General features: G+C 44.5%; 1 non-coding gene across 1 annotated transcript; it reads left to right on the top strand.

Moving 5' to 3' along the window:
• Positions 1–853: 853 nt before the first annotated feature.
• Positions 854–926, top strand: trnak-cuu (transfer RNA lysine (anticodon CUU)). The gene has a single exon. It is a non-coding gene; the product is annotated as a tRNA-Lys (tRNA).
• The last annotated feature ends 6575 nt before the right edge of the window (positions 927–7501 follow it).

Here is a 7501-nt window from a genome sequence, read left to right as displayed (position 1 = left end):
AATTGAAGTTTATGAAGAGATTGGAATCAAACAAACCCATCAACGATCGTGTCTTCCCCAGCTCCACGCTCAGTGAGACAGGGACAAGCAGCAGGATTTTGTCATCACACTGTCCATGGCCACTGCATCTTCAATCAGCTGCTTGCTGCACATCCCTGGCAGGCAAGATCCTACAACCAGGGCCAATCTTCTCCATCCACCAAGCACAAGATCAAGAAAAAAACAGGAAGATTTCTCCCGCTCAGTAAATCCCAGAGCACCATTGACACAATCTCCGCGTGAGTGGAATTTTCTCTTAGCTCCACTTGGGAAAACGTAACTGACACTCCGTATGAACGTCTCTTCTCCTGTGAAAAATGACATTTCACAAGGTATGCAGCAGATTCTTCTTGATCTTTGAATAGTTTTTAACTGAAGTGTGAAAATCCAGCCCCCAAATGCGAAGCTACAGAAGTTGCTGATGTACTGATCAAACAAAGTGCTGAAAGTATTAAGTGAGACTGGGCAGACAGACACACATCTCACACAATCTGTAACAGAAATCACTGGGTTTATTGCAGCAGATTCACCATCCCAGAGTGACTGACAGTCACATGGGCAGCTAAAGGATGAGGGCACCGACATTAAAATATGAATTTTGAATGTTAAATGAAAATGGGTTATTATGGTCTGAAGGAGTAACAGCTGAAAAGTGGAAGATGTAAATGATATTATTTGTGATTGAGCAGAATAAACTGGGAACTTGTGATTTTCGAGGTGGATCATCTTTGGCACATTGAAATGAGGTTGCAGGGGCTTTGGTGTGAAAAGGGAAAATAAGGATTTTAGATAAATAACAAGACAACCAAGTCAAGCCTGGCTAGCTCAGTTGGTAGAGCGTGAGACTCTTAATCTCAGCATCGTGGGTTCGAGCCCCACGCTGGGCGTCGTAGCTTCTTACTGCTTTGCTTTCTGTGATGAAGCATAGCTTTCCAACGTTATCAGTGAAACGAGCAGCTGCAGCTATGCTGAAAACATGACTGCACTTCTGCTGTGAAAATCCTGGTTTCCAGTTTTGCAGTGAAATTTGATTCCACTTCCCTGGAAATCGCAGAGATCGTTTTGGACATGCAGCCGCTTGTGTAATAAATGACAGGACTTGCAAAGGCACTAACGCAACTCCAACCCTGCACCAATAAGATTGTTCAAAGTCACAAACTGAGAATGGTCACGTCCTGGGCAGCTCCATGTTAAATGGAGCTGAAACAGAACGAACTAACTCTGGGGATACCACGGAAAACATCGATGACGTCTACTTGAACTCAATGGCTATCCTCCTCGCCCATTTTCTTGGCTGCTCGATAGCGCCCTGCTACAATATTAATTTCACACCAAATGCTGATAGTTCTTCAATCAAAACAAATACCAACAGAAAGCTTCGGTCCCTCTCCATTGTGGGTAAGAACCTGGTTGTCAGGTGCAAGGGGCTTTTGGTACTGTTGTATGTGGCGCAGACCTGGCCTATTCCCTGGACCTGCGCCACTGCGGTCACCCGGTCCATCTTCCACTTCATTTGGGGATCGAAAATGGACCGGGTCCGCAGGGACACCATGTACAAAGACCTGGAAAATGGGGGAAAGGATGTACCGAACGCCACCCTCGCCCTGATGGCTACCTTTGTGTGTGGCTGCATCAAGCTCTGGGTAAATCCTCAGTACGCAAACACCAAGTGTCATTACTTACTGAGGTTCTACCTGTCCCCGGTGTTGCGAAGGATGGGCCTGGCCTTGTTGCCGTGGAACGCTCCGAGTAATTGGACCGTCGCATACCACCTGTCCTTCGTGGAGAAGTTTATGAAAGGAGACACCTTTTGACCACAAGGCTGTCAGGTAGTGGTCAGCACGTAGTATCCTCGAGACCCTTCGGGAAAAGGAGAGGGTGGATCCCGTCGTGTGGTTCCCCTCGCAGACTCCCAAAATCGTTTGGCAGAATGCCTCATCCCCAGAACTTTCAAACAAGCACAAGGACATTACTTGGCTGGCAGTGAGAGGGGCTCTTCCAGTGAGATCCTTTATGCACACCTGGAATCTCTGCGCCACCCCACGCTGCCCTTGAGGCGGATGTTGGGGTGATGAGACTGTCAATCACCTCCTTCTCCCTGCTCTACGGGCTGTTCCTGGGACGCACACCTAGACCAAAATCAACTGCGCCTGGAGGACCATCAATGCGGTGAAAGATGCTCTTTGGTCTGCCCGCAACTTGCTGGTCTGCCAGCTGAAAGAACTGACCCCGACCGAGTGTTGCAGACTGGCCCACTCCAAGGTCCAGGACTACGTGCTGATAACGCGCTAAAGCTTGGGGCAGCCGCCGCCAAGGCGCGTTGGGGAAAGACCACCAAATGAAACCCCTCGTCCAGAATGGAAAAAAAGGGACCTATCTGGTAACTGGGCCCAGCTGGCGCCTTCCCCAACTGGTCAGGGGGCTAACGGGGACTCTGTGGGGAGACGACTGCCGGGGTATTTTCTTTGCCTTGTATTTTTTTCTTTGTTTTGTTTTTGCCTTTCGTTGGTGTCCGTACCCCCTGGGTAACCAGGAGCAGCTTGCATGACTGGGTCGGTGTATAAATGTTTTATTTTTTGTACTTTCTATGAATAAAGTATATTTTTTTCAAATAAAAACAAGTGATGAAACGTCTGAAAATGAACCTTACAGCTCAGTGAGCAAACTTGCATCCTCGATATTAGTTCTGGTGAAATGGAGTTTCGGTACAGTTTAGAAACAGCAAGGGACTGAAATTGACCGTGGTCCGTGTACATACACCCCAGTCAACTATCGTGGTAATTTTAGCAGAAGGCACTAAACAGGAAATTGAAGACACCAGGAGAAAGGGGGAGCTCTAATTATGATGAATGGCCATTGACTTCAAGAGTCAGGTGACTTCAGTCTGCATAAAGATTGGGCAAAGCGAATCAGTTATCATTCCATACAGGAGGAATTTCTGACGTACTTTTTAAATTCATTCACGGGATGAGGGCATCACTGGCTAGGCTAACATTTATTACCCATTCCTAAATGACCAGAGAGCAGGGAAGAGTCAAACGCATTGCTGTGGGTCTGGAGTTACATGTAAGCAAGGAAGGCAGTTCACTTCCCTTAACTGATAACGGTTCGTATTGAATTTAAATTCCGCCGTCTGCTGCAACGGGATTCAAACACAAGCTCCCAAAATACTATCTGGGTTTCTGGATTAAGTGTCCAATGATGACGACCTCAGGCCATTCTCTTCCCCAATGAAGTGTGTGCTGTGCGGGTTTCTGGATCAACACTTTGAGGAACCAACAAGCAAAACTGAAGTTTGAGGTGGGAAGACTGTGCTCATGCCCCCTCGGGGAAGTGAACCTCATTTTCACCCACAGAAGGAAAGAAACAAGGACGCCTTCCACCGAGAGTGCCAGAGGCTTTCGGAGAGAGCAATCCCCAGAAAGCAGAACTTTACTCACTTGGCTCTATTGTCCCATTCCAGACTCCAAAACTAGAACCTGTTTACAGCAACAAATGGAAGTATTTGACGGATGCCCTGGGTTTGTGCTCCTCCCCCATTGCTCACCTACAGTTTTCCTGCTTCACCTTGTACTTCCAGCCAAACATCACTGATGCCAGCTGCTTCCTGCCATTCCAAATGCTGCTCCTCAAGTGGAAGGACAAACAGCAATGTGGAAATTCACACATATTTCCGGCCTGTGGAGGAAATGATACTGTTATAATTTCAGATAATTTTTAAAGGGCTCTTTTTGACCTTTGAAGCAGGGTGTGTACAAACACTATCACAGGCTCGAACTCACAACCACTTGTTTCTGAGACCAGTGCTCTGACCACTGAGCTGTGGAGCCAGGCACAAGGCATGGAAAGAGGGTCTCATGTATTGGAAATAACAAAAGAATAGATAACTGGAGACTATTATATATCAAGACGTAACAAAACCGAAACAGAGCAGAGGGGCATCATGTGCAGAAGGTTGGGAGAATGCAAGGCCGAATCAGACAGTGTCCTGAGTGCCATAAACTGATCTTTCCTGCTGGTCCAGTGATTACGATTCAGTGCCTTCACTGTCGTAGCCTGTTCATGGTTATCATTTAAAGTAATAAATCTGAAATATTGACTGATCTTGAGAAGCAGAATTATGTCATTGATCAGTCAAAATCAATTCACTCCATGTTACAGTTCCACAGCAGCAATGCCAGCTGAAACTGCCTGGCGTGCAATCAGTTTAAAACAAGAATAGAGGGGAGGTCAGGAAAAGTGAAGGGCAATGGTAGTTTGTGAGAGTTGGCTGGAGGCCAAGTGGAGTCAGGTTCAATGTGGGTGCTGAAGACCAGTCTTCACTGTTACCCTGTTATACAGATCACATTGGATCAATCACACAAGGACCCTCCTTTGTGTGTTGTCCTTTGCACATCACAACTCGGGTCAGTGCCTTGAGGGGCTCGGATACTTTTAATTTGGCAACTAACTCAGGTCAGTTTTGCACAAACTAAGCTGTGTCGGGACACTATTTAAACGGACCACCACTCATTGCAATGACCCAGAACTATGCAGAAAGAGGAAGAACACCAATACAAAATCTTCGCTTTGAATGGATATCCCTGCAATTTCATCCGCAGGTGCTGACTAAACAGCAACACGAAGAGGACACATTATGCCCTAACACACTGGACACACTGCCATACATCAAGAACATATCAGAACTGACTGACAACTCCTATGAGCACTAGGAGTTACGGTAGCACACAAGCCCAAAGCCATGCTACGACAAACATTCTCAAGGATTAAAGACACCATACCCACGACATGCAGAACTGACATTGTTTACAAAATACCGCGCAACGATTACCACGAACATTATATCAGACAGACAGGAAGGAAACTAGCCATCAGTGTACATGAACATCAGCTGGCAGCAAAATGACATGACAAACTTTCCCTAATATCAGTACACCCGGATAATGAAGGCCATCAGTTTAACTGGGACAACATAACCATAGTAGTGCAAACCAAACACAGACACACATGGGAATTCCTAGAGGCATGGTTCTCAATCCATAATGCAGTCAGCAAACATATAGAATTGGACCCCATATGTTACCCATACAGAAGAGAATGCACAATGACAGAAGTCGCCGGAACGGACCAGGCAGTATAAATTCCAAGTGGAGGAGGACAACATCACTTCATCGGAAGTCTCACCCATGACGTTACTTCGCATGGTGACGAAAAGTCTAAATGAAAACAAGCTCACAACTTTACTTGTTAACTTTACTGTTTTATGTGTGGCTCAAAGTCAGTCTTTGTGATATTATACACACACTGTTCTACCTGCTTATCCCGCTGTACACAAGGTTTCCCAACAAAAGGCAGCTTTATGTGGAACATAAGCAGTTTCTCCTGACAATGGGCACCATTGCCATGAGCTGGGATATGAAATAGACTGTGAGCTGAAGTAGCCCCACACTCATGTTACTCATTTACCTTTCAATTTCAATTTTCAATTTCCAACACCCAGCGATCCATTCACTTCAGCTGCTGGGAACCTGACAAGAACAGCGTTGGGCAGACATTCCTCTTCGGGAGATTCTGTCAATTTGCAAGGGTAGAAAAGCTGTCAACTTTACTCGAGTGAGACAGGATACAATATTCCAATCCAAATTCCGACGCAGTATCAATGACACCACTGGCTCCACATGTCTTGCTGCAGCTTTCATCCCGTAGATTGTGATGTAATCAGGGATACTGGCAGAAAAACCATTTGCAAGGTGAATATCCAATAAAATAATCACCGTCACTGCTGCACTTCAATGTTCTCCCCTTTGTGAAGCAGTGAATGTCACTGGCAAACGAAACACATTAGCCCTCACATGCCTGCTTCACTATCACCTGTTTCTTTGCCACCTGTTTCTCTGCTGGAACTTGCCATTGTTTTATTCACAGTCATTGCAAAATTCTGCCTCACATATCTTTTTTTATTACATAATCTCCTCGCAACTTAAAAACATCCCCCAGTCTTGAAATCTCCCACCCTTGGGAAATGATGACCATAATTCATATTATCTACATGTCTCATTATTTTATGAACTTCTAACAGGCCGCCTCTCAACCTCTTAAGCACCAGCGAGAAAAGTCAAAGTCTATCCAACCTTTCTTTATAAATCAAACCTTCCATACCAGGCAATATCCTGGTAAACCTCTTCTTAACACTCGCCAGCTTCATAATATGCCTCCTGTAATTGTGCGACAGAAACCGCGCACTGTATTCCAGAAGAGGTCTCATCAACATCCTGTGCAACCTCAATATGACTTCCCAACTCCTAAACTGAAACGATCGAGCAATGAAGGCTGGCGTGCCAAAAGCATGTTTAACGACTGTCTAAATGTGATGTAAACTTCAAATAATCATATACCTGGATCCCCTAGGTCCATGAGTAGACACCTTAACAGTGAGACAAAGTCTGTGGGAGGATGGGGAATAGTTTTGAATTTCTTTGACCTCACATCTAAAGAAATTATTTGTACACATGCAGCCGAATAAGATCAACAATTCATTCTTCGTGAAGAACTATAAATGAACCTGAACATTTTTCCATTAAAAAGTTAGACCCTCTCGAGTCAGAAGAAAGATGTCGCTGTTCTGTTTCTGAGATGTTATCCAACGAGTTCTGTACCATGTCATTCATTCACCATATCCTGATACATGAACTTTGGATCACTCTCCAAAGGTATCAGTAACTATTGCCAATCCTCAGTTACATCTGGATAATTTGATGTTTGACCTTTCTGAACCAGTGCAGGTCGTGTGGTGAAGTCGCACTTGCAATGATATTAGGTAAGGAGTTACCAAATGATCATGAAGAATTAGTGATGTTTACCAAAAGGACAATTTAAATGTTTTCACATTTTTGATTCAATTCAATGATCTGACATATTACATAAAGTTGTCATAAAACAATATTTGATACCAGGCACTTATTAGGACAAGTGACCCAAAACTGGCCAAAGAAGTAGGTTTCAAGGAATATCCTGAACAAACAAAGGGCTTTGAATCCAGGGATGTTTAGGGAATAAATTCAAGAGCTTATGGCCTTGGAAGCTGAAAACATGAAAAAGGTGGGAGAGTTAAAACCAGAAATCTACTGGCGGTTGGAAGTCAGGGAGAACAAATGTCTTGAAGGAAAAACCAAAAGAACAGTAGATGCTTGAAAGTAGTAACACAAGCAGAAATTGATGAAAAACTCAGCTTATCTGGCAGTGCTTATGGAGAAAGAGCAGCATTATTGTTTTATGACCAGTAACCCTTCTTCAGATATACCTCAGAGGGTTTTGCAGCTGGGGGGACTATCAAACGAAGGAGATATAATGACAAAATTTCTAAATAAGGATATGAATTTCAATACCTTGGTGCTTTGCCACCCAGAAAATGTGTATGTTAATGAGCACAGGATGGCAAAACTCGAAGATGCTGAAATGGGTG

The sequence above is a fragment of the Stegostoma tigrinum genome, unplaced genomic scaffold (genome assembly GCF_030684315.1).
Source record: "Stegostoma tigrinum isolate sSteTig4 unplaced genomic scaffold, sSteTig4.hap1 scaffold_90, whole genome shotgun sequence".
Taxonomy (NCBI): domain Eukaryota; kingdom Metazoa; phylum Chordata; class Chondrichthyes; order Orectolobiformes; family Stegostomatidae; genus Stegostoma; species Stegostoma tigrinum.
This window is presented reverse-complemented; position numbering and strand designations above follow the sequence as displayed.